Source organism: Manacus candei, unplaced genomic scaffold (genome assembly GCF_025592945.1).
Source record: "Manacus candei isolate 608988 ecotype Guabito, Panama unplaced genomic scaffold, ASM2559294v1 h1tg000009l, whole genome shotgun sequence".
NCBI classification, from domain to species: domain Eukaryota; kingdom Metazoa; phylum Chordata; class Aves; order Passeriformes; family Pipridae; genus Manacus; species Manacus candei.
The window spans coordinates 248871-276056 of NW_026138057.1; positions in this window are offsets into that span (position 1 = coordinate 248871).

Genomic DNA, 27186 nt, shown 5'->3' on the forward strand with positions numbered 1-27186 from the left:
CACAAATTACAGCCTTATGCAGGCAAGATCAGATCAGTGTTGATAGTCTCTTGATTGCATGTGGCTGAACCTTATCAGAGAACTTGAGAAATTGTTCAGAAGAAAGGCATGTTGTCTGATTATTATTTTTTGTGGTAACTGTGGAGATTACTGAGAGAGTTCATATGAAAGAATAACAAAGCCCTGTACTATGATTGTGATGTAAAATAATTTTCACTTTCCTGTTCAAATCTTTTCTTTATAATTTGGAATTTCCTTCCATTTGTTAGTTGACGCTGAAGATTTGCTCAAGGGAGCTTTTTGCTGTGTACAGATTCAACCCAAGGCTCCAGAAATCTGCAATCAACAAAGCAAATTATTTGTCACCTTGGATAAATATTAGCTCTGACAAATTAAAAATGCATTTTTCTGATGTGCATTACACTCTATCTCACAAAATGGTAATTGTTGTTACAGTTATTGCTCTTGCTTGTAGTGGGGCATCTGTTTCGTGTCTAATTGCTAGCATTCAAATCCCAGTCAGTTTAAAATAACTTTTCAAGGCTTCAAGATAGTGCATCGAAAGCATCACAGGCATTCCTGATTCATACCTTTGCCTTTGTCTTTTTTGATGCAAATGCATAACCTCACCCCCCCAAACTAAACCAAAACAAAAACCAAAACCACAAACAGAAAGCAGTGGTTGGGTTGAGATGTGCTGTAATCAAAGACAATATAATCAACCCTGGTGTTGGATCTGCCTTTCACCGACAGTGCCTGTTCGACCTCGGAGCCTGGCTCTAGATCCCGGAGCCTGGAATCCACCACTGCCTCTTGCATTGTCACTTGAAGCAGAAAATGTGTTAAATGACTTTGTACACTCTGGCATGGCCTTGCATGAATTAAGAGCGACTGTTTTTGTTTTTTCACTCTTTGACAGTCAATCTCTTAATTTTTTACATGCTGGAATAACCATCTTCCTTCGTACTCATCCCCGGCAGCAGGTCCTGCTGCTTTGCTTCTCCATGTCCCTTGGCTGTTGTTTTTAAAATCCTCACTAGGGTTTCAAGACTGTACAACCAGTTGGGAGCTCTGTCTTTTCACAGTCCTTGAAGAGCGAATTCTCACACCTACTGAGAGGATAAGGATGATAAAAACACAGAGGCACCAATTTTCATGAATTCTCTGAAATTGGCGTGTGGATTTTTAAACCTTCATTACTGCTGTTGTCTTTTCCCTCATCTCCCATCAATAAAACAAGAAAATGCAAAACATGAGTAATAATTAAAAAAATCCCCATCAGAAGAGCTGAAAAAATTTCTAATACCCAGATGGGAAACATGAGAGCTACAGGGTGGGGGGTGTCCAGAATGGGTTTGTGTCTCTATCTAGAGATTTTCCAGTGATACTGTACCAGCTGTACTGAAAACTGCTCAGGGGACAGAGGGTTGTGTTTAGAAGTAGTTCCTACATGTCTTTTGGGGGACATCCTGTGGTTTCTGCACCCTGACTGCAGGGCAGTAGCTGCCTTGCTTGCTGTGAGCCCTTTGGGTTGCTGGTTCTGGTGCTTTGGCTTTATTCTCATGCCTGCCATGGGCTCCTATTCATGCTTCCCTGCTTCTTTTCTGTGAGTACAAGGCCAGTTATAATCCCTGATACTCATGTGTTTATTCATTAAATATCCCAAATTCGTTTTGGTCTGGCTCTGGCAGTTTTCTTGGAAGGTGTATGGTCTCACTTAAAAGAAAAATGCTTCCAAAATGCCCCATTGAGCATAGGTGCTCTTAATATGGGCTCCTCTGAGTAATAACACACTCGGAGCAGCTGAACAGTCTTTTGTTTGGCAGGTTGTTGCTATGAGTCCTTCTTCATTGTTGTGTAGTAATTACTTGAGATACAAGTAGTTGTGGCTTTAGGATGATTTTTTGTTTCTTAGAGATAACTCATATGTGACCTTATGGAAAACTGTTTAAAGGGATATATACAAACTTAACCTGAAAAAATACTGTTTTAGGGTGGGTGAGTGTGCGCAGGAAGGGGTGCAAGCACGATTTGTTTTTGTTACTGCTGGGTTGTGGAAGATGAAAGAATAGCAGTGGACTTGGTGTTGAGAGCTGGTGGAAGCCTGTTAGTGTGAGCACAGCAGTTGGCATGCATCACCATTGGCGAGCTTTCTTTCACAGGTGAAAAGTAAGATATTCTTTATAAGCATGTGTTCTTTGTCCATTGTAATAAGGCTGCCCACCAGGACACCAGGAAAAATAAGGATTGTAACTGTTTAGTAATAACTACTCTGGGAGCACTCACCCACATCCCTCATTATTATGTTTACTCAATAAAAATGCTGCGATTTGGGTTAGAACAGAACTTTTAGCTGTTTGAGAACCTTTACCCTCCATGAACTGTTCATGTTTTTGTACTACTTCCTTGGATCTACTAACAAAAAACACTTTAAGTTTTCAATAGGAATTTTGCAGTTGGAGGGGGGGGAAGAAATTGAAGGATAGAATTTCTAGTTCACGTCAAAAATTTGTGAACATCTCTCATTTGGAGTTATGTAGGAAATCTGAAACAGCTCTTGACATTTTCATATGCAGCATCCAACAAGACGTGGAGTGTATCTACTGGGAGTCTCTGCAACTGCCATGACCCTGGTAATGGCAAACATAAACCTTAAAAGATTTTGTTCCTCTCTTCCCTCCCTGCTGCTTTACCCCATAATGACTATGCACCTCAGCAGAGAAGTCTTGCAAATGTGTTGAGTACATTCCTGAATGAAAAGTTGATGAAGATGTAAGCAGTGATTTATTTGTAACAGGAGAAATAATGGGGTTTGATCTGAATAAAATGGGGAGAGTTCTCTCCTTAGCTGGGTGTTTGTGATGGTAGCTTATGGAAGGGTTTCAATATTTGCATCTGACCTAGAGGAAGCTGAGAAATAAAAATGAAATGTGATGTTTGTGAGCTCTCTGAAGATGAAACAGAAGATGGCTTTTCTGTCGGCAGTAAGACATAAGCTGTAAATACTTATATCCAAAGTTTGCTGGATGCTGCTGCTGAGCTCTGTTGACTCTAGATCAGGTCAAAGGGGATAAGTCACTACTTCTGAGGCAATTATTTTCATGGCTGTTGAGTGCACAAGCAGGCTGTTAAATCTATGGATGGCATGACATGTTACCAGGGAGTACTAGGAACCTTTCCCTTGCTAATGTGTGTTTCCAAATGCTGTGGCTATTGGCTTACTTGGCAAACAGCCACTTGAAATCAGGGCTGGACAACTCTCAGGTGTCAGATGTGGCATGATTCAGTGTTTGGGTTTTTTTTTCTTCCAACAGTTTCTCATACTTCTGGAAGGAACCGTGAAATTTCATATATGTACTCTAAACACACATAAACTTAAAAGTAACCTTCCTTGACCTCAGAATGTTTTCCTCTGGGTCAATTCAATTTGCTGTTTCAGTCACATAGTGCAGAAAAGGGAAAGATGTGAGGGTAGCAACAAATACACCACTGTGTTTGCAAGAGTAGGCTGCTTCCTTTGGTGCCTATGCCAGCTTTTGCTGCCTTAAATTTATAGAAATGTGTGGCAGTACTTAAACAGCTTGTTGTTTGTGTTGTGCTGACACTGGACTGTATTCTAGGAGATGCAGCTTTGAAGTTGTATAAGGGATTTCTGAAATTTCTGTGTGAAGAAACCAGAAGCACCGCTTAGGGTACATCAGACACTTTTTAAATGGGTCCTGGCACTGTGAAAGGTGTATTTTTGGAGTGGATATTAATAAGAGCATTTGTATAGTAATTCCATGGGGGGGATCAATGACAAAAAAGGCTTGAAATGTAGCATGATGTATAAAACAAAGAGCCCTTGCCCATAGTACTTGCAGCAGAACTGGCCCATGTCAGAGCAGTGTTTGGTGTGCAGTTGTACCTCGTGTGTTATGTCCTGATTTCACAAATTAACAGAGCTTTTAGTGACTTGGTTTCTGCTGGTCAGGAAAAGACCGCCTGGAGTTTCTGTCCTAGCACCTAATAATCTTTGTGTTTCCTCTTTAGATTGAGTCTGAACCTTCCAACAAACGATAACTTGCATGTTTAAACTCTTCAGTGTCACTGCCAAGTAATGACTCGTGCTGTTTTACCTGTGCCTAAAGGAGGTCTTTCCTATTCGGGTTAATAATTGAATTAGATTAATTATGCTGATTAGACACCAACCCTGAGTCATGTAACTCATTGCTTCATCATAGCTGTTCAGAGTAGATGATTAAACCCTTTCCAAATTCAGATCTTGCAACACCAGTGAGTACCACAGTTGAAAACTGCCTGGAACTGTAAACATTTGGTGTAGAAAAGTGTAATATCCATAAGCCCCATGTATTTCTGTCCATATTCTGTCCTTCCTATCACAACTTCTCTCAATTAAACCAATTTAATCAAATCACTTTCTTCCCAGCTCGTTGTGATTATGGTGGTTGGTCCTGGTCAGGCTTTGGTGTTTCTGGCCCTATGCTGGTTTTGAATCCATGTACAAGAATGACACCCACAAGCCCACTTGGACAAACAGGATTTTTAATTTTTTTTTCCCCTCAGCTTATTCAATGAAGTGTTTTTCAGTATAAGTTTCTGTAAGTGGCGACTGTTGAAACGTAATCCCTGAACTTCCAGGAGAAGTCTCCAGGCTGTGGTACAATGTGTGCCGCCGTTGTGACTGGCACTGGTGCAGGGCTGCTGCCCTGCTCTGCTGCTGGGCTGGCTGCCACCTCCCCGGGGTGGGCACAGGCCACCCTTTGGGGATGTAGGGAGAGCTGGTCTTTGTTCTCAGCCTGTCTGTGTGAACAGGGATGGTCAAGGGTGGGAGGAGCAGGAATGAGCAGCTGAGGGTTTCTCTAGCGCACCCTTGGTGTGCTTTGTGCCAAAAAAGGTACTGCTTATGCCAGATTTTTGAGAACAATGTTTCATAGCATGTGTGTATCTCAGTATCTCTCTATTTTCAAGACTATCACGTGATACTGTAACTTTATTTAAAAAAATAATCAAATAACCCATCGACAACCAAACCAAAAGACCACACTCCACTGAAGCATCCAGAGGTCTTTTTTTGCCTTTCAAATTGTGAATTGCAGGAGTCCTCTGTGCACCTCCAGGGTCTGAGCTGGTGCCAGCAGGCCTGTGAACTAGCTCCTGGCTCTGCCCTGGGGTGAAATTTGGTGTGTTCGCAGGGTTTGTTTAAAAAAAGAAATTTTTTTGTTGAGCTTCTAAATATGGCAGGACTTGCACTTAAAATCAGGAGACTCAATGCTGAAGTAACCAAATAGGAAATCAGGCATATTCCCTAAGTTTTCCAGTGGATTCTCTTCTCGTCCATAGAAAAGTTTCTTTTACGCCTGAAAATCCTTTGCTGAAAAGGAAAACCAATATACGTTAAAAAATTGTCTTTACTTATCAAGATTTACATCTGTAATCTGGATTCAGGTTATGTTATAAAGCTTCAGTGTCTAAATCACTTTAGGGAGAAACTCTGAAATAGCCATTCTTTTACAGATTAACAGATTTCCAAAGTGTAGTTTGGTATCTGTTTTGTTTGGTTTTCTTTATCTTGTGTGGATACTTTATTTACTCCAATTCCTACCCAGTCATCTGTTTCAGCCTCTTGCTCAATTAAATTTTGATAATCTTGTATCTTGTCATCTTACCCTCATTTAAAAGTCTGCAGGAATGGAGCCTGAACAAAAGCTACCTTGAAATAACAGAGTTCTGTGTGTTTCTCCTAATTATTCACAGTAAAACATATGCCAGATTTCCTCTTGGTAAATGTGCCAGACAGGCACAGACTGTTGTTATTTGTGCCCGGGATGGTATCAGGGTATAGCAGGCTCCATGACTGCTGATCTGTTGGTTGTCCCAAAAAGGTTACTCTTCCCTTTGTGTCAGTGCCTGGATGCACTGGGAGGTGTAATGGATCCAACTTGGATTATCTGCTTTGCTATAAATTGATATTCTTTAAATTCAAGTAGCAAACAGTAGCTGTAGATGGATGAAGTTGATCTAGGGGAATGGTTTAAGCTTGGAGTGTGGATGTAAATACAGGATAGTGGGAAGAAGTGGGAAATGTTTCTGTTCAGAAAATAACACCTGCTTGTGGGGACCACCTTAGGAACTGCTGGGATGACAGATGCCACAGCTTTTCTGTGGAAGAGGTTTGGGGTAGTTATTTCCCAGCTCTGAAAAGAGATGCTAAAACTGCAAGGGTGTCACTCTGTTCCACAAATGTGATATATAAGTAATAATTATATTCTTCAGGGTGGTGCAGCAATGTATGTCTTTTCATTTACCTCAAGTATGTGATTTGGGTGGTAAGTTACATTTATTTCTCTAGTTTACATTCTGCTTTCCTGTTAGATTGTTCTTTTTTCCCCCCCTCTCACGTTCCTCTCTCTAAAATCTCTTAACTTCTCTACTGAGGTCATTTCACTGCTGTGTAGCAGACCAGTGGTTTTAATTCAGTAGATAACAGCATTGTGTTTGTACAGTTCAGTCTCTTGCTATTCAAGCCTTTAAGGCAGAGGAACAGCGGAAAGCATCCATCTGGCCTGGTGCCAAAGGCTGGTGTCCAAAGGTTGGCATCCTCACTTGGGAACACATGGAGCAGGGGCACATTTGTTCCACTGCCATGGAGAATGCTGCCAGGAGAGCAGTGGTAACGTGGCTGGTAAAAGCCAATTTACCAGTTGAGGGCAGCGACAGGGGCTGGAGCAGTGGTGTCCTTGGAGCTGGGTATCAATATCTACGTGTACCATATGCTGTAGTTCAGCTGCAAGGAGAAGGAGGGAGAGAAAGGGGCTTGCAAGAGGGTGGAACAGTTTGGGCAGATAAGCCTCATGTCCTATGGTTACTGACTAAAGATGTGTCATTCAAGTTATGGAAGGACTTTTGTGCTCTAGTGTCAAGTTTGGTACAGCACAAAACATCACATAAACCTGAGTTCTCATCCTGCCTTCTGCTATTTTGCTCCATGCTGTAGGGTGTCATTTAGAGTGTGGTTTTTGTGTTTGTTGTCATTTAGGGAGAGGTCACCTTTGGTAAGATTATCCTTGGATGATGTAGCACTTCAAGACTGATGGGTGCAAAATATTTTCTTTGTCTTAAAAAAAAAAAAGACCAAAAAACAGCAATGAATTTTTTGTATTTCCAGTGTTGCTTTCAGTATGAGCATGGCTTCGAGGCTGCAAGTTTCCCCTAATATCTGTGGGGAAATTACTACCTGACAACTACATATCACACTGGTCAAACATAATTTATTATTACTTTCTGATGGTTTATCTATTAAGAGGAAGTAAAAGTAAAGGAAAGAGTTAGCTGTGGTCCTTCAAAAAACAAACCATCTAATCTGTAGCACTAATAACTCATGTCCTGTAAGGCTGCTGTTCAATAATCCATAACATTCTGTTTAAACAATCACTGTTGACACTTACAGTATCTGTTTTGAGCCCTCGCCTGTGAGGAGGTAGTTGCTCACTGCCACATGTGAATGGTGTAGATCTTGGAGCTGCAGTGATCCAAAACGGGTTTGTGGTTTTTTTCTTCCCTGTTTGGAGGCAGTTACAGTATTTCTATACGGAATTGTTTTGGTTTGTGATCAAGATCCTCTCAGTAGAGTCCAAAAGGTAGAAACAGATGATGAATTGCTAAAACCAAGTGTTTACAGGAATGATCAATCAAGACTCAGCAGTGTAGAAGAGCACAAAGAATGAGTGTTAATATTATATATAACAAAAGGAAGGGCAAATAAGATGGTTGCTCTTGACAGTAAATACAATTTCTGTGTATTCATTACGTCCTTTTTGCCTTCTGCTGTGCTTTGAAAACAATGCAGTTGTGAACATGGATCATACCTAATTCTGTGATAGCTAATCCTGGTAGCTTGATATTAATCCAAGAATGAAGCACATTTGTTTATAAGACACCAAAACATTGTTTTCTTTATGGAAAATAGGTACATTAGATTCCTAACATAATGAGTTATCTTTTAGGGCCAATGTTCATAGGTCTGAGAGATAGCCCTACAGCTCAAGGACTAAGAATTTCTGTTGTTTCTCCCTCCCCTAATTATTTTGCTTTCTTTCTTCGGCTTTTAACTTCCTCCTTCTCTCATTTATTTTACTATAAATCAAGAGTAAGTATTTTGAATTTGGCAGACTGAGGTTGGTATAAGACTTGTCTAGGAAACGTTTTAATCAGGGTGGGATATGTTGCCTCTAATGGAGCCCTGATAGCAATAGGGGAGGAGCAGCTGGGACTTCAGTGAATCTGATGGCCTGTTCTCCTGCCAGCTGAGAAATTTATCTGGCAGCTCAAAATCTGCCTATTGGAAATGTCTATGAAAGAGGGTAAAGGAGAGTGATAAGCAGGCCAGATATGTTTTCAAAGGTCTGTATTGAATTTTGCCTTTCTCACGTCAAGTAAATCCTTGCTTTCTCCTTTAACACCTAAAATATTTGGATTTTGCAAAAGGAAAGTAGTGGAACTGTATTTAACAGATGTGCAATAACTGATAATTTGGCACAAGGACTGGTAGCATGGACTGAAGCTTCTTAGGCTCATTGTAGCTGGAGGCTGAGTGACATTACTGTGGCTGGTCAGGAGTGTTGCCCTGACTGAACTGTGTAGACAGAACAGGGACCAGCTCCTCTTTCCTGTTTGTGGCACAAGAGCCAGATGAGAAATGTTCTTTAAGATTCCTCTGAACTTCCTAAAATAATGGCTGTGTTTTTCCTCCATCATGTCTCTAACTCAAGCTCTAAATCCCACCTGTGCATACATTCCTGCTGCTTCAGCACCTGATTTCATACATGGATAATTCTGTGCTTTCTCCCTTCTCTTCCACTCCATTTCTGCACTAGCTGGATGTCTGTCCTAGGGCACATCTTACCCTTACTCCTTCACTGCCCTTGTATTCTCATCCTTACGCTCCAGATTCCTGCAGTTGTAGCTCCTTTTCCCACTGATGTCTCCTTACTCCACCCTGTGATCTGCTCTCCTGCTCCCCTTCTCCCTTTGGCAGAAGTGGCATCTCTTGTCCCTGTAGCTTCAGGAAAGAGACAAGCAGGCTCTTCTGGGAATGATGGTTTTGACTTCGTTGTGTTGTAGTCTGGAGGATGCAAACTTCCACTTCAATTGTGGAACAAGCCATTTCCAATCCCTTTGCCTGGAGCTACACAGCAAAAGGTCTATGTCAACAGCCAGGAGCAGACCAGAGGCTGGATGGAGCCCTGGCTGGCTGCATCACTTGCCTTGTGTCCTCCAGCCCTGAAGTGTGAGAGCTGCTACCTTGAACAGAAGCACCATGCTGCAATTTCTGTTTTCAACCTCAGTCTTTACAGTTGTAGGTGAAATTACTGAGGACACCTTGTGTGTGCATTTTTGACTTAAAAAGGCAACTGATTTCCCTGTGTGCTTCTTTCTGTGTATTGTTCCAGTGAACATGTGTTGAATTTTGAACTTCTGAAATGTGAATGAAGTATGGGCATTGCCTTTGGCTGTCTAGTCACATGCTTTAGAGACACACTTCTTTTACATGGAGTGTTCCTGTATGTTATCCACTTTGGAACATTGAGACCCAAAGCCATTTCTACTGGTTGAGAAAATAGTTTGGCCTCTTTTAAAAAAAAACTCTGTAACAGCTTATTTAGACGTTTTCTTGTAGTTCCCCTCCACTGGCCTTTACCTTAATAAGCTTTGTATGGAGTTTGCAGCTCTCTTGATATGAGATCCACCTGTTCAGGGTGTTCTAAACCCAGATGGTCTTTAGATGAAGCAGTAGCAATACCACATGGATACTGAAGATGTAGTAAAATGGCCAGTTTTACTTGCCTTCCTTAGTTTTTAAGTCAACTTGACTTTCTGGCTTTAAGTCTGAAGGATGAAGCCCTGTGGAGAACTCTTGTGCTGGATGTGTGGCTCTGTTGCAGTTTGGAAGAGCACTGGTCCTCACACGGGGTGGGAGTGTGCAGCTGGGAAGTGGGAGACAGTGGGATTTTACCCTGTCAAGGGAAGCAAGACACCTGGTATAGGACCACTCTTAATACCAAAGAGGGCAGTTGAGCCTTCTCCTCTTCAACTACTCGATCCCATGGTTTTCCTTGCCCCACAGCCAGAACCCACATGCTGTTAAAATGCACGTGCATAATCTTCAGCTGCAGAAGAATCAACTCTTAGCTGGATTTGTAAAATAGAGCTGAACTGATCTACTGGCAGCTCCTGAGAAAAAATGTTGGAATTGATCTTTTGGCCCTGGCTAGAGACTCCTCATGAGGATTTTTCTTTTTGTTCCTGAATAAAATCCTGAAGCCTCATTTAGTTTAAGCTTGGCTACCATGAGGGCCAGGTGAGTGCCCGTGCTGGCAGAGAGGAGGATGTGGAGCTGTGGAACAGCAGCACTCTCTGTTTATTGATACGGGAGTTTGATTTCCTCTCCCTTTAGCCAGCTGTGTGAATTTGACTGTGCAGGACAGTTTATAAAAAGTGGTTGGCTTTCTTGTTTTTCTCTTTGAGATCTGGCCCCTTCCATGGGGTTGTCTTGCTGGTGCATTAAGGCTGGGGGTTTTTGTCCTGTAGCCTGACGTGCACCCGGGGTAGGGGACAGACGTGGAGGTTTTTCATTCTGTGGTTGCCTTGCTGCTTTCTGAGGCATTTGTGACAGGGCATGTGCGTGAAATTAGGAAGAATTCAGAAACTGTACATATGCAAATTCCCTCAATCACTTATGTGTGATTTTATTGTTTTAGTGTTGTGATCTCATGGCTAAAAATCCCATTCTCTCCAGTCAGTATCATTTGTTTTCTCCATGTCAAATGCCACTTATGTGTGGCAGAAGGCCACTAATGCAAGTTAGATGTACTGAACCTGTGAAGAGGTAGTATTTCAGGCAAAGCAGCTTACAATTTATTGGCTTTGTTCTTTTTAGAAACCTTATGATTATATTTCTGCAGAGCTGTCGAGGAGAAGGTGAAAGATTCAGTGCAGCTTCCAGGAGCGTGGTCATGCTGAGAGCAGATGGTCCATTCTTGGAAGCCATCCCAAGCGATGGATTACTCCTCTCATGCAGAACGATGCACCAGAAAATTGCAGATTCACTGGGACCGCTCTTCGACTCCTTTAAAGCACTGATTCTTTTAACTTCTTGCTTTTACTTGTCTGCCTGGTTCATCGCTCAAAAAACCTTCAATAAAATAAGCTCGGCCAGAACAACAAAGACACTTATAATTTAAAGGTGGAATTAGTACAGTGCATCTGAACTGATGAAAGACTGTGGAAGTACAGTTTCTTGTATTGTGTGGTTTAAAACAAAAACAAACCAATCAATTTTCATTAGAGTTTCCAGTGGGAAAGAAGCAGCCGAGAAGTATGACAGATTACTTTTGCACTTGTCAGTCGTATCACTTACTTATATTTCACTTACTCAGACTTGCCATCAAGATCACTTCTTATGTCTACGTTGTTTCGTGTTTGCATGTGATCCTCACTTTGAAGCCCCGTTAACAGTAAAAATGTGTTTGAATTCACGTGATACAGGATTAGGGAATTAAAAAACCAAGTCATAAGAAACTGAGAAGTTGATTATTATTCATTGTAAATGTATTCGGTGAACCAATCCTTTTGGAAGATGGTGGCTCAGGGTGTTTCAGAAAGTAATCTGGCAGGAGTATTTCTAGGTAAGTCTCTGACTGATGCTGAAGGATATCTATTATTTTTTCCCTCATGTCTCCTATTTTGATTTTTCCCATTTCTCAGTATTCTGCTCTCTGCAGACAGCCCCATACCTACTGCTCACTGTGCAGCTGCCAGTAAAACGTCCCTAATCCACCTCAGAGCGAAGAGCTCCCTTTGTCAGCCACTCTGGTGTCACTAAGCAATGTAAATGGGGGTTTGCAGCCAGACTGAATTATTCCTCTGGAATACATTGAGATTCCACTGACTAGAAGGGCAGGAATCAGGAGCAGGTGTTTATGAAACTCTGATCAAATCACCTAGGCAGTGGAAGAAGCAGATGTGTAACTTCATATGCTCCCAAGTCCACCCTTTGCTGTCTTGTGGTTTGATTGTGATGCTGTGGAGTTGTTGAATAAGGGTGATGTTCTCCTTAATGTGCTTAGCAGTGGATGGGAATAGTGTTCCACAGGGGAACAACAGTCAGTAAGGTTTTGATCCCTCCTTCATACCTTTCTGCTGAAAATGTTTGAATTTTACAGATCTAAGGTGTGAAGAGAGAGTCAAGGTGATCTGGAATTGTTCAGCATTGGTTTTCTTTCCTTGTTTCCCCATTCATTTAATGGCTCTAATCTTCTTCCTCTTTGGAGACTGATTTACAGGAGATTTCACTGACTTTGCTGAAAGCAGGTAATTTTCCCAGGAGCACTCCAATATTTCCTGTTTGGGTGATGCAGGCTTTGTTGTGCCTACACAAACACAGGCAAATGGGCTTCATTTTACTTTCATTTACCCCAATTTAACTCCATTAACTACAAGAGAATTGACTTTTCCTTCCCTCTTCTTTTGTCAGAAACAGATTTTAATCTACTGGGAATTTAACTCTTTGGGACACTCTCCTAATACCACTGTTACATTTAAGACCTAAGAGCAGAACTGGTTGAAATGAGTTAATTATCTGTAAATTTTAACAAACACTTTTTAAAATGAGCTGTAATATTATTTGAAGCTGTAGCTTCATGTTGGTCTGAACCATTCTTTTTGATATACTTCATGAGAGGTTGAGGTATGTATGTTCATATGTTGTGTGCATATATTTTCAAATTCTATAGGTAAAGAAATTTTCCAGTCTCTTTTGGTTCTTGCTGTCGGTATCTTGGTTGATTGTGACATAAAGGAATTATTCTCATTTAATTGAATTCCTAAATATAGTACCAGTTTTTAAAATCATAAAGTTAATTTCTGGAAATAACAGTTTGCTGCTAATAGACCAGCAATAAGATGAGAGCTGTGACAACAAAGCATCGTGCAAAACATGGGATTTGTATTGCAGTTCCTTCACTTGTTTTAAGTCCTGTTAATTCAGAGGAGATAGGATACTGCAAAAATAATCTGAGGTGTATCTTAATAGGCACTCCAGAGTTGTCAGTTAAATGCCATGAACAGAAGTGGGCATACATTTGAACAAACATTAAAATAATTTAGATTTTTTTTAATTGGATCTTTATGAGAAATTTTCCTTTGTTTGCACTTTTGTTATGTGCATTCTTAATTACTCATCCAGAAATCATCCCATTTTAATCAATCATGTGCTTATGCCTTTAGTAAGAATGAAGGATGGTGAGGGCATGAATATTTTTCAAAAGTAGGGTTTGGACAAATTTCATCATTAATGTTGACTCTGTACCTTATGAGATTATGCATATTGCATGAGGTTATATTACACTGTGTTCATACCATGTTGGATGCAGAGTGAAAAAGCTGCAAGAGGATCAGAGGAAAGCAAAGCTGTGCTGAAACCTAGGAATGCAGTTGCCTCAATGGTGTGAGTTACTGAAGCCATGGCTTGCCCTCTGCCAGAACAGTCCTGCCTCTCTTGCAAACCTGACCAGAGCTTTTTCCTTTTTCTCTTTCATCTTTAGTAACTTTAAAGTAAGTCAGGTCGATTATGTAGCCATTAGTCTTCAGGTAATTTCCAGTTTCTTCCTTCGTTGGATGAAAAAGATGATCTGACTTGGGTGCATGTGATCAGTGCAGAGGGAGTGGTGATAGTGTAGGTAACTTGGAGGAGAGGCAAAAGTACTTCTTTGTTCATGTTAGCACAGTATTATATTATCTTAAACTCTGACAGCTGAAGTCATCCAACCTAGGGGGGGAAACCCAATGGAACCCCATGGATTTTTGTTGATCATAATAATCAATACTTTTAATTTAGAAGCTGCTAATACTTCAGATAAGAACTGTGGTGGTGTTATCTTGAGATTGGGGATAAACTAAAATCTATTCTTGGTACCTTAGAATTTTTTTCCTATAAATTATTCATCCAGATAGTGAGAACACAGAAAGTAATCCAAATACTTAATTCCTTTTGTTCAGACTGGTTTACTCATCACCATATTTTAGTGACAATAGAAATGGATTTTTTACATGTTTTTCATTTATAGTAACTGATAGCAGTGCAAAGAAAATTAGTAGTATTTTGTGTTTCCTCTTAGGACCTTGTATTTGTTTGGTGGAGATGTAGAGGGATGCTCCTGTCCTGTAGAGCCCAGTGTTTTTCTATTTAGAAAAGAAAAAGTCAACAACCAAGATCAGAAGAGCAGAAATATCTGAGTTTATGAAATCTATATTCCAAGCTGCTTTTCTATCAGTTTAAATGTGGAGCCACATAGTTATATTAGCATGTTACCCAAATTTTAGGCCTTCTAGTTATAGAATTTTTCAATTTAAAAAAAACCCAAAAGATTAAATCTTTGTATGTTACCATCATTTTTCTGCAGGATAACTTAGTGAGGGAGCAAAATGATAAAGCACAATCCTTTTTGTGCAAAACAGTCTTGTGCCTGGACTTTCTGATCCATAAATGGGGCTTGGTGCCCTGCTACTGACATTGGCTTGTTCTTGGGAATTTTTTTGCTGTCTCATTGTTAAACCCAGAAGATCTGTTTCCTTTCATGATGGAGTGAGAGTGTGACAGCTGAATTGCTGTAAAAAATGCGACGGCAAAACAGATAGGATGTATATAAACATATAATTTCACTTCAGGGAGCAAATGTTGCTTACATCTCTACAGGAGTTAGTTACACAAACTAATATATATTAATGTAAGGCTGCTGCCCGTTGAAAGAAATGTTATTATAGGGCAGTTTGGACATGTCTGGAATCATTAATGCATGCACAGCAGATAGCAAACCGAGCATTTTCCAGGATAGGTTTTGGAGGATGTGCAAGGGCAGGGTGGTACCTGCCTGTTCCCTTGATGACTGTAAGGCAAGAGAGGGACCCTGCTCCCCCACAAACACAACTGAGAGCCCCCTGTCTTCTCCAGCTTCCCTCCAGCTCCCCTTAGGACACCCTCAAAACCAGGGGCTTCAGCTGTCAGCCTTTCTTGGCGTGTCACTGTCTTTGAGTCCAAGGACAAGCTGTGTGTGTAGACCAGTGGGAGTGTTTAGTATTCAACGAGGCACGAGGTGAAGATTCTGGCTCTTCTGAGTATGGCAAGGAAATGTTTGAAACCTGCAGTGGGGAAAGTGGGACTGAGGGGGTTCTCTTTTAGGTGGCAACAAAGTCAAACGTTTTGGTACTGACAAGATTCAGTTGTGTTTGCTGTCCTTTGCAAGTGCTGTTGCAGAATAGATTGTGACATCAGCAATGCTAGCTAAGATTTTTGTCAGTCTTTATCTCTAGTCTTTATGATGGCATGCAAAGCAGTTAAAAAAACACACACAAAAAAGGTAGTTAATTTTTCTTAAACTTCAAAATGAATCTTGTAGCAGATTCTTTTGTTAAAAGTAATGTGGACTTTTCAGCATCTGAACATGTAGTTTTTCTTTTTTTCCTTTCCAATTACCTTTTCCTTAGATGCAGGCAGCAGCATCACTGGTAGGTGCTTTCTTTTTTCGCATACTGAATGTGCTTCCCTTGTCAGACCAGCAGTTCTCATTCAGCTGTAAGACCATCTTTAAAAATGAGATTATTAAATGAGATAATGACACTTTTGACCATGGAAGGAGGATTTTCTTTGAGTTAAAAAGAATTGGTTTTAACTATAGGCAAATGCACATTCTCAGGATATTTTTGTATTCAGCTCAGTAGTGATTATGAAGGTTATTTTAAATTCAACAGCAAGTCAACATTGACAGTCAAATCTCTAAATAAGTTGAAAGGAAATCAGAGATATCGTGTTTGCTGATTATTTTAAATTCAGTCATAAATAAAACTTAATACTTCCTTTCAGCTATGCTATTTACATCTCTCCTGATGGGTATAAATTAAAGTTACTGAATCCCTGCCTGAGCCGAAGTGAGTGCCTGTCTAACATGCTAAAATAACCAGCCCTAATATTTTTAGGGCTGTTACTCCTAATGGATGTGGACTTTGCATTATTTTCTTCCACGGCCAAATATATTTTCATTTGTGTAAAACAACTGCATCTTTATATGGCTCAGTTGTTTCCATGTCCTAAGTGGAAGAGGAATAATAATAACAAAAAAGTGTCAGTTGTAATCAATATCATCAGACATTATGGGAATTGAATTCTACCTTGCTGCTAATATATTAGGTATATTCTGCTTTATCTTCTTTCCCAGAATTGATTTGCCACTATTGAGTTCCCTTGGCTGTTGTCATGCAAATTGTGCCATTTCTCCCCCATTGACTGCACAAACTGAGATTAGACTTGAAAATCGAGTCTCACTGACCAGCTGCTGTGATATTTTTCATTTGATTTCTCCTTCCTTGCCTTCCCAGGCCCCTTCCCTTGTGTTCACCTTCTCGGCTGGCAAGGCACTGATAGTGCTGTCCCCGGGGAGCAGAGTGGGAATTGGTTGCCTGCAGCTGGGGCTGAAGCCTGGGATGTGCTGCTCTTTTCGTGTAGCTCTTGCTCACGGCCCTCAGAAGTTTGAGGGAAGGGGAGAGGAGACAACCTGAATTGTTCTTCGGTTGCAGTGGGATGTAAACGGTGTATAGGCGAGGTGGTGAGCAGTAGGGTTTGGTTTTGTCTTTTGGATGTAGATTGAGGGCTTGGGGAAGAGCTTCCTGTCTTCCCTGTGTGACCTGGCATGTCAAGTGGATCATTTTAAATCAGGTATAAATTGAAGATGTGGATGCAACATCCCTGGAAGTGTTCAAGACCAGGCTTGGATGGGGCTTCCAGCTGGTCAAGTGGAAGGTGTCCCTGCCCCTGGCAGGGGGTTGGAAGGAGATGATCTTTATGGTCCATTCCAACCCAAACCACTCCGAGTCTGATTTGGCACAGAATGCAAAATAAGTATCAAGACAGGGGTTGTGGTTATAAGCTTTATTGTATTTTGTCTGCTTTGTCAGAGTGCTGATGGCAGTGGTTACTATCAGTGTTCTCACCTTTTGCTTGCTGGTTTTCAGGGTAGATGGTAGATAAAATATTTGGCCCAGGAGCAGCGATTAACATTGACTGAGTTTGCCGTGAGTTTGCCGTGATCTAAGCTTTCATCAGCTCTAAAAAGCAGAGGTCAGTGGTTTAGTGACGCCTGATGGTAGATCTTGTTTGCAATGCTTGAGGCTGCGGAAAGGAGGGGAACCAGTTGGGTTTCTTTAGTTATATGTGTGTTATTGAGTCTGTATCAAGAAAAATGTTAAATGAAGGAACTTGAAGAAAGAAGAGGGGAGAAAGAGAGATTTAAAAACCCAAAAACAAGCAGACAAGCAGAGCAAGCAGGATGGAACTTCTCATGCTGATGAATTCTTCCTTTTCACTTTAGCTGTGTTTTGGTCTCTTACTCTGACAAATGAATACTACAGAACCCTTTTTTATATTTTTCTTTAGTGTTTCTGCCAGATAAAGATACTATTTTTTAAAACAGAGGGACACTAAGAACTATGCAAACAGGCACCAAATTATTTGCTTTTCCCCAAAATAAATACAAATAGTGTAGGTCTGTAGTGATTCTAGTCTTAAATATACTTATTTTAACATCAGGTCCTAGTGGAGACATCTACTTCATGTAGAATTATTGTGATACCTGCAACAGCCCTTTGCTCCTATCCTTGTGTCTCTTTTTCTGCTTCCCAGGTGAACTGGGACTTCTGTGGCAATGCACTGACTCAGATTTGATGGAGGAATACAGTGAGACCTGGTACTTACTCTGGTGATTGCCTGATGCCACTGATCTTGGCAACCTGAGGAGTTTGGGTCTTACCCTAACCAGGGGTCTCTGCCTTGGTACTTCACTGTTTTGCACTACTTGTTTTTAGCCTTTAATATTTATAGTCTCAGAATTTGTTACACAAAGTTCATTGTTCAAAATACATTATTTTCTTTTATGGCACAGCTATCAGCATGGCCAATATATAAGGTAGGATTAACTTCATAGGACTGTTTTGAAGGTTTTGCTTTCACAAGTGAAACATTTCTGATGGGAACATATTTGAGGCCTAATACTAAATTTCATATAAACTTTTCCTGGACTCCTGTCAGTCTGAAACCAGTGTTTATTTGCCCTTCATTCTCCCCAGGAAAGGGTCACCCTGTAGATGTTGAAAGCAAAGTGACTGGCACCATTCTCTTGCCTGGACCCTGCTCCTGAATAAACAGTCTAGAAGTTGCTTTTCACTTAGAAGATGCTCATTCAGGTTTCTAGGCAACCGAGCCCATTTTCACTTCCCCCCACTGAGAGATAAGAGCTGACTCCTCATGCAGGGAGGCAAGACCATGACGGATTTTGACAGCCTTTAATTGGAGCTGAAGAATAAAATGTAGCCCTTGAATGTCACAGCCAGTCAGCTTTAAAAAAAAAATAAGAAAAAAACCCCAAAACCTGAAGAACAACAAAAAAATAACCCCGCACAGGGCTGGGAGTGATGAGGAGCAAATTGCTGCTGTTAATTAAGGAGTGGTAAGAGGTATCAACAGGACTGGTGCCTGCAGGAGCCACATGCTCTTCAGTCCTACTGGGAAGGGCTGTCGTGTCTCAGTCCAGGTGTCCAAGGGAGGTTGGAAGAGAGGGATTTCTTTCTGGTTGAGCTCTTCTCAGCTGATCCTTGGATCAAACAAAGGTGACTTTCTGTCCTGTCCCTGAAATCCAGTGGCCAACTGCTGGTGCTCCCTCATTTCTTATCCACCCAAGCCAAAGGTGCAAGACCTGCCACGACATCACAGATCAAACTAAAACTTGACTATGGCAGGATGAAGGAGGCACATGAGAAGACCTGGATGTCTCACAGCAGCATTTGGGCAGAGGCATAGATGTTTAAGTAGCTACAAATAGTCATGTTTGGAAGGAGAGATTTGGCACTGTCCCTTCCTTAGGGAGCTTTGCTGGCCAAACGGTTACTATAATGGATGTTGGAGGTGTTAGCAATTGTACTCTTGGGGATGTTCAGGCAATGCAACACTTAATTGAAGTTTTTTCCTGTTCTGGGCTCTGTTCTGCGTACTGTACTTCACCTTTAATTCCCATCAACCTGAGAATTTCTTTCAGACATTGTGGTCTTTGTCCCAAATCTTGCAAATTCTGCACAAAGTGAAGGGAAAGTGGCCTGGTTCTCTGGCCTGCCTTCTACCCAGTGATTGTGTCGAGGTAAATGAATTTATAATCTCAAACTAATAGCTGTGTATGTTCAGTTAATGTCCTGCATATTTTAGAAATCCTTCCTTAACAAGGAATTATTTTATCCATGCCAACTGCTGTGTAATACAGCTGCAGTGGTGGCAGATATTGGCTAGCAGGCAGATTTTTCCTTTTTTTTTGTGGTAGTGCAGTGACCTGCAGTGCTGCATGGGGAGAGCAGATGAGCTGCTGCCACAGGTGCAGGTGGCTCTGCTGCTTTAACTCTTCCCCAGCAGCTCTTGCTGGTGGATTAAAGACTTCTGATTCCATGGCTTCTCCTGTAATCTGGAAGACAAAGAGGGATAGATGCTGTTAGGGGCAGGGGTTTTGTTGTTCTGTCTGGGCTTGTGTTTGTCCTGGTTTGTTGACATATTGGTATTCATTTAATGTCTTAGAGAGTCTAAATTGAGGGCAGAGGGTTAAATGTTATCACAAATTGTAGCTGTGTTCCAGTATTCATCACCCTTCCGAGGTCCTCCTCCCTCTGCAGCCCCTGCCCCTGTGTGCCTCCCTTCACTGGTATTCCTGTGGATACATCTTTTTTTATTTCTCTGGACTGGTTGTACTTCCCTCTAATTAGAAAACTGTATTTTGGATGTTGCCCAAAATATATGGTTTAAATTTATTTTGGCGCTGCAAGAAGCAAGACACCAATAGCTGGCAATAGTGTTAATATCAGTGTATTTGTAAGTCTTGTACTCCTTTGCACCTGCAGTCAGAAGAATCAGGGCTGATATTCCTGTGCAATCGAATCTTTATTGACAAGTGTTTTAACTATTGTACCTTTGGAGTTAGGTCAGCTGTCTTTTTTTTTGTGTGTTCTCATATATTTGTGTTTGGTGCTGTGTTGCCAGTGTAATTGGCAAAACATTCCCAGGAACGTAAACTCTCTCTATTAGAGAAGTTGATTTTACACTGATGTTTTTTCTTTAATGTGACCTATATTATAGTTTTTGAAGCTAAACAAAGCCATTCTTTTTACCCTCCAATGGTCAATATTTCATTGTGTCTCAGTTTAAAAAATATTTTCTTGTTTCAGCCTTATCTCCTAACTTTTATTTAAACTTGAAACTCCTACATAATTTTGTTTTACAAAGGACACATGGAATAACCTAGTGAAAAGCACTGAATCTGATACAATAATTGTATTTAAATAAGATCTTAAATATAAAATTCTCTTGTCAGCAGAGACAGGGAAGCCTATTAGTCTATTTGAATTTTCACAGCGGGAAAGCAAATGGAGTTAGGAGGTGGATTGGGTAGAAAGACTAGTAGACAAAATTGGTCAATTAGATGCTACGTGTGGGAATTGCTTTTGTGGGAATTTTCCAGTTTTGTAAGTTGTTTCATTTCTCTATGAAAATGGAAAAAAAAAGTAGTGCAGAGGGAACCAGTGTGAGATAGATCAGTGAGATTTAAATTGCAACATCTGACATGCAAGATCAGACTCTATGAATAAATAATTTCTCCTGTATTTCAGTACAGTGTTATACTGTTGTCAGTGTTTTTGGTATTAGATGTTAAATGAACTTGAAATTGTCTCTTTGGTGGCAGTTGGAGTGATTTTTCAGATGTGTCTTTCAGATTGGTAGCTTTAATTATTTATACTTCATCTCTGGTATGTGAACTAAATCATTATGACAATGGAACTTTTGCTTTCCAATATTATTTTATTAATCTTACAGTAAGAACTCATCAAGTGTGACTTATTGAGATACAAAACTTAGTAAATGGCCCTAATGTCTTGCATCTGGAGTTGTGGGTGGATGTCAGCCCAAGATCCTCCACTGAATGCAAAGTCTGCAGAAAAAGGCAGACTGAGTTTTGTAACAGATATGGGGAAAGGAGGATGAAAAAATACTCACCCATAACTCTGTGACATAAATTATTGATCTCTCAGCATTGCAGCATTCTTGTTGATGCTGTTTGTTTGCAGTGAAAGGCCTTTAAGCTGAAAGAAGGTAGGTTCAGATTGGATATTAGGAAGAAGTGCTTTACTGCCAGGGTGGTGAAGCGCTGGCACAGGTTACCCAGAGAGGCTGTGGATGCCCCATCCCTGAAAGTTTCTTCTGCAAAAGATGCAGCTCTCCCAGTACTTGTGTTTTGTTGTGTAAATTCACCATAGATCAAGCTATTGAGTGTGCTGTTTATGATGTGTCTGTGCTTGGTCATTGATACATGTATATGTGCATGGCTGAGTAGGGACCTGCTGCTCAAACTAGAGAGAAAGAATCAAATGCACAGGTAGTGGAAACAAGGAAAGGTGAACTGGGAAGAGTGTAAAGGTGAAGTTTGGCTGTGTAAGGATGGGATGAGGAAGACCAAGGAGTTCGAAGTGAACCTGGCAAGAGATGCAAAGAATAACAGGAAGGGCTTCTACAGATATGTTAACCAGAAAAGGAAAGTCAAAGAAGGTGCACCACTCCCCCAATAAAATGCTGGAAAACTAGTAACAGTGGGTGAGGAGAAGGCTGAAGTACTCAACAACTTTTATGCCTCGGTCTTCAATGGCAACCTCTGTTCCCACATCTCTTGAGTAGGTGGACAGCAGGATGGGACTGAGGGAGCAAAGTGCTTCCCAATGTAAGTAAAGATCAGGTTCACTGCCACCTGAGGAACCTGGAACGTACATAAATCTATGGGACCTGAGGAGATGCATCCCAGAGTCTTGAGGGAATCGACTGATGTCATGGCAGTCAGGTGAAGTCCAAGGTGACTGGAAAAGGGGGACACATTGTACACATCCTTTAAAAGGGTAAAAGGAGGACCCCAACCTGTCAGCCTCCCCTCTGTGCTGGGAAGGCCATGGAACAGATCCTCCCAGAAGCTGTGCTGAGGCACAGGGAGGACAGGGAGGTGATTTGGGACAGCCAGCACAGCTTCACCAAGGGTGAGTCCTGCCTGACCAACCCAGTGACCTTCTATGGTGGAGTGACTGGGTCAGTGGACAAGGGAAGGGTTACAGATGTATTTATCTGGACTTCTGTAAAGGCTTTGACGTGGTCCCCCACAACATCCTAAACTGGAGAGGGATGGATTTGATGGGTGGACTGTTAGATGGATAAGGAATTGGTTAGATGGGCACATCCAGAGGGTCGTGGTCAACAGCTCAGAGTCCTGATGGGACATCAGTGACAAGTGGTGCCCTCAGGGGTCCATATTGTGACCAGTGTTATTTAATATCTTCATTAATTAAATAAATGAAGGGATCAAGTGCACCCTCAGTAACTTTGCAGATGACACCAAGCTGAGTGGTGCAGGTGACACACCTGAAGGACAGGATGACATCCAGAGGAACCTGGACAATCTCGAGAAGTGGCCCATGGGAATATCATGAGGTTTAACAAGAACAAGTGCAAGGTGCTGCACCTGAGTTGGGGCAACCCCTGGTATTGATACAGGGGGATGAACAGGTCGAGAGCAGCCCTGGGGAGAAGGACTTGGGGGTGCTGGTGGGTGAGAGGCTGGACATGACCAGCAATGTGTGATTGCAGCCCAGAAACCATGTCCTGGGCTGCACCAAAAGCAGTGTGGGCAGCAGGGCAAGGGAGGGGATTCTGCCCCTCTGCTCTGGTGAGACCCCACCCGCAGAGCTGCCTCCAGCTCTGGGGTCCCCAGCACAGGAAGGACATGGACCTGTTGGAGCAAGTCCAGAGGAGGGATCCAGGATGATCAGAGGATGGAGCACCTCTCCTATGAGGAAAGGCTAGGAGAGTTGGGATTGTTCATTCTGGAGAAGGCTTAGGGGTGACCTGGTTGTGGCCTTCCAGTACCTGAAGGGACCCCACAAGAAAGATGACCTTTTAGAAGGACTTGGAGTGATGAGACAAGGGGGAGTGGCTTCAAACTGATAGTAGGTTTAGATTAGATTTAGGTTTAGATTAGGAAAAATTCCTGAGTATCAGGGTGGTGAGGCAGTGCAACAGGATGCCCAGAGAACCTGTGCATGTCCCATCCCTGGAGTTGTTGAAGGTCAGGCTGGATGGAACTCTGAGCAGTCTGGTGTAGTGAAAGGTGTCCCTGCCTATGTCAGCAAGGTTGGAATAAGATGATCTTTAAGGTCCATTCGAACCCAGGCCATTCTGTGATTAAATACCAATTTAATATTATTTAATACCATGCATGTGGGTATATAAAATCCATTGACACTGATGTGCTGGTGATGTGATCATGGTCCTTTTTGAAAAGGACTGAGATGCTATTTCATCCAGTAGAGTACAAGATACTGTATGTGATGGGCAGTTCTGTTTTATCAGGCATGTAAACTGTATTAGTATCTTAAAATTCTGTTTACACTTGCATCCATTTGTACCTTCTCTTTGTATCTTTTCCATTCTGTGGTCACAGCTATTAAATTATGGGAGTTGAAGGCCATTTCCTTATTTTTCCCCTTTTTAAGTTAATAAAAACTGAGACAGGATTTCTTGTGTTTTATCTTCTTCCTTCAGTTTTTTTCTTTCCAGGTGTGATAAATACACAGCAGTGCTTTGCTGTTTTAGACCTCAGATCCACTTTTCAAAGCTTGGCCTCAAGGTAAAGCACCAAGTACAATTCTCACACACTTGTACTGCTAGTGACAAGATTGGCAACAAGACTTCTGCAAATCATCCATTTTTGTTTACAGCTACAACTACCTGCCTCTGTGGGGGAAAATTTTATGCTGCATTTCTTTCATGTGGGATTCAGGTCACGTTCACAAGAAGCACAATCTCAAAGACAATGACCAAAAAATGAAAGTTTGTGCTTTCTCCTGCCATTTTGTTAGTGTTGGGGAAATGTTGCTTTCAGCATCTATTTTTCTTCAGTTTTCCCTGGCTTTAGTAGGTAGGGGTGGTAATTCAAGGCTTTTTTTCTTTTGAGGAAAAGCTGGGCTATATCCTCTGCTCACATGATGCAAATGTCCTTTTTTTTCTTTCTTTGGGCAGAGAAAAGCAAGTGCCTTCCTAACACAATGCATTCAGCAAAGACTGCAAATCCTATCTGCACACAATGATAAAACATATCCCTAAAAATGTAAATTAGCCCTCTTAGTCTCTAAGCTAATTTTCATGTGTATGGTGGAAACAAAAACATAAGAAGGAAAGATGTAGCTGTTTAACCAGATTATCTTTAAAAAGTGACAGAGATATATGCTGGCTAATAGCCATCTTCTGGTGAAATGTCTGCCTTACAAAGCACATTAAAGCCTTTCATTCTCAGAACAGGACTGTGCTTTGTAATCAGGGAAAGACAAAGAGTTTAATTCTGTTTTGTTATGTGGTGATAAACTGGGCTGCCTGATTTAGCCAACCTGGTCTTCAGATGCCTCCAGGGGCCATTTGGTTGCTGGAAGAGGTCTCACTGAGTCAGGACCTCCAATTACAGTCATGTTTACAAAGGTTCTTTTTGGACAATAATTTCTCTTCATTCTCTATTAAAGTATTTCTAGGCATTTTGAATTTAAAAAGGAACTAAGAGTTCACCTTGGCTGCGGGCTTTGGGATCAGTTTGATCTATCTAGACTGACTGCAGTCAGCATTTGGGCACTGCTGTAGGGGGGAAACATCTTTCCTCTAATTTGGTTGCCTTCTTAGAGAGACTTCACTGTCCTGAGTGAAGAAAGTCACTTGATTGATAACTCAGTGCATCATTGCCTTACCCATATTGCATGATGTTGAAGTGCTGGTATTTGGAATCAGCCTACACTAATCAAACTTGTATAAGAGTAAATAAGTGTGTAAGGGTACTTTGTCCCAGCAGAAGGCAGTCTTTACCTAGAGATATGGCATTGTGGTGCTTGCTTACAGCCAGCTGCCTGTGTTGGCCAGTGCCTGCTCCAGAGCATAAGTAGTGGTCACCCTGCAGCTATTTTGTGTAAGATGTGGCAGAGGAAAATTTTGCTGGACTACATTGTGCAAAGTAAGGACTAGGACCAGGTTCTGCCTCTTATGGTTGGTAGCTTTGAGGCTCTGACTGTGAGATATTTAACTGCTCTGGCAGGTGGATAACCTGTTTTTAGACCATGAACATTTTAATGAGGCTGGAATGGGAAAAGTACAGGTATGGAAAATACTTGATATGAAGAGATGGTGATGGAAATAATTAATTATTTGGTAGAAGTTTGGTCCAGACTGCAGGGAGTTAAATGGAATCACTCATATCTGAAGATCTCTGCTTTTTACAGGCTTTGCTGTTACTGGCATGAATGCACTGCTTACATCTTTCCTCCACATCTTGCAGGGTTTAGAGAGAAGAGGGCTGAGCTTTAGGATCCAGATGCCTTAACTGCACACAGCTGTCAGAAGTGTGCTAGACAGGGAAAGCTCAATTTTACATTTTATCCCACTTTATTCATTACTTTTCAACACTACCACTGCTCTACCCATGCTTATAGATAATCAGATTGTTAAAATGTATTTTTAGGATCGTATTTGTTCAGATGAATCATAGAATCATTAGCTGATTTGGTAGTTTCTGGATATTCGTGGACCTGTTTAATTTTTGCCCACTGCTAGTTTGGGTATCTTCATGTGGTACTGCGTGGTGGAGTGATAAATCTGGTTACATTGAAGAGGGGATGGACCCCCTGCCCGAACATCATACCTTCAGTCCTCTGAATCTGAAATATCTGTATATTGCCAATTTTTGCTTGAGCATCCTTCCACTGATTTCTGTATGAAACTGACCCCACTTTTTATGTATTTTTGTATTGTAGCTGATTTTTGAGCTTAAAATGGGATGAAGGTGTTGGAGAAATATTCATAAGTTTTACAGAGCAACACTCAAAAGAATGTTGCTCTGTAATAATGTGAAAGTACTATTAATGCAAACTTAGACAAAATATTGTATTACATTTTTCCAGCTTTGACACTGTCTGCAAATTCTGCTCCTTTGAAGGTATTCATCATTATATCTTTTGCAAAGCAGGCCCTATCTGACTCTAATCATTTCCGTAGATCATAAATTAATGACTCAATACTGCTTTAAAAAAAGTCTAATCTATGGATGTGCATGTCTATTACCCACATTTATAAACTGGGAAGTGTAATTCTTTTAGCATTTGATAGGCTCTGCTTATAGATTTGCTTAAAAATAGAAAAATTAATGTACTGGAACAATTTTGAAAGGCCTGTAAATAATGAGCTGAGGACCAAAAGCTTGAAACATGTCTAAGGTTATGTTAATTATGATGAATTACTGTGAGAGGTTTGTTAGAAGCCTTTTAGCAACTATTAACCATAATTATTGCGCATCAGTGAAAGCATGGAGACAATGACTGAAATACCTCACCCTAGCCGAAGGTTTATACTTGCAACTTTTGTTGGAATGTCCCTTAAATAAGTACACATAAGCTTAGTTCCTGACTGTGATTTGCCTTATAAACTAACAAAGGCTTTCTTGATTGACTATGAGAATCTGATCCAGCTGTATCTTAGATGTAGTGGTAGAACTGATAGTCAAGACCTTGGGCTCAAACACTAAATCCAGACTGGTGGTGTTTCACTCTGATCTGTTGTCGTCTTCTGAGTGTGAACTGAAAGCAGTTGGGTTTTTTTGTTTGGTTAGTGTTTTCTAAAGCAATTTCTTATGTATGTGGCTAAACAGGACAGAACCTGTGATCCCAGGGGAAAGCTACAGAATATCAAAACCTAGATCGGGTCCCCATGATTACAAATGGTTAGGGTTTCTCTCTTAGGAAGAGAAAATTATCTGGGTTTTGAGAGCTATGTTTGGTTTCTGGTGCTGCTAGCACACCCTGCAGCCATTGGGAGTGGTTGGGTTCATCTTCAGCTGAGAAAAGCCAGCTTTTCATAACCAGCTTCATCTTTGCAGAGGCTTCCTCTCCCCAAGCTGAGCTTTAGTCTTCTTAACTAAAGACACTGTGCCAGAGACTGTCAGGAAGAAATATAAGAAAAAAGGATCCAGAGATGTCATTCTT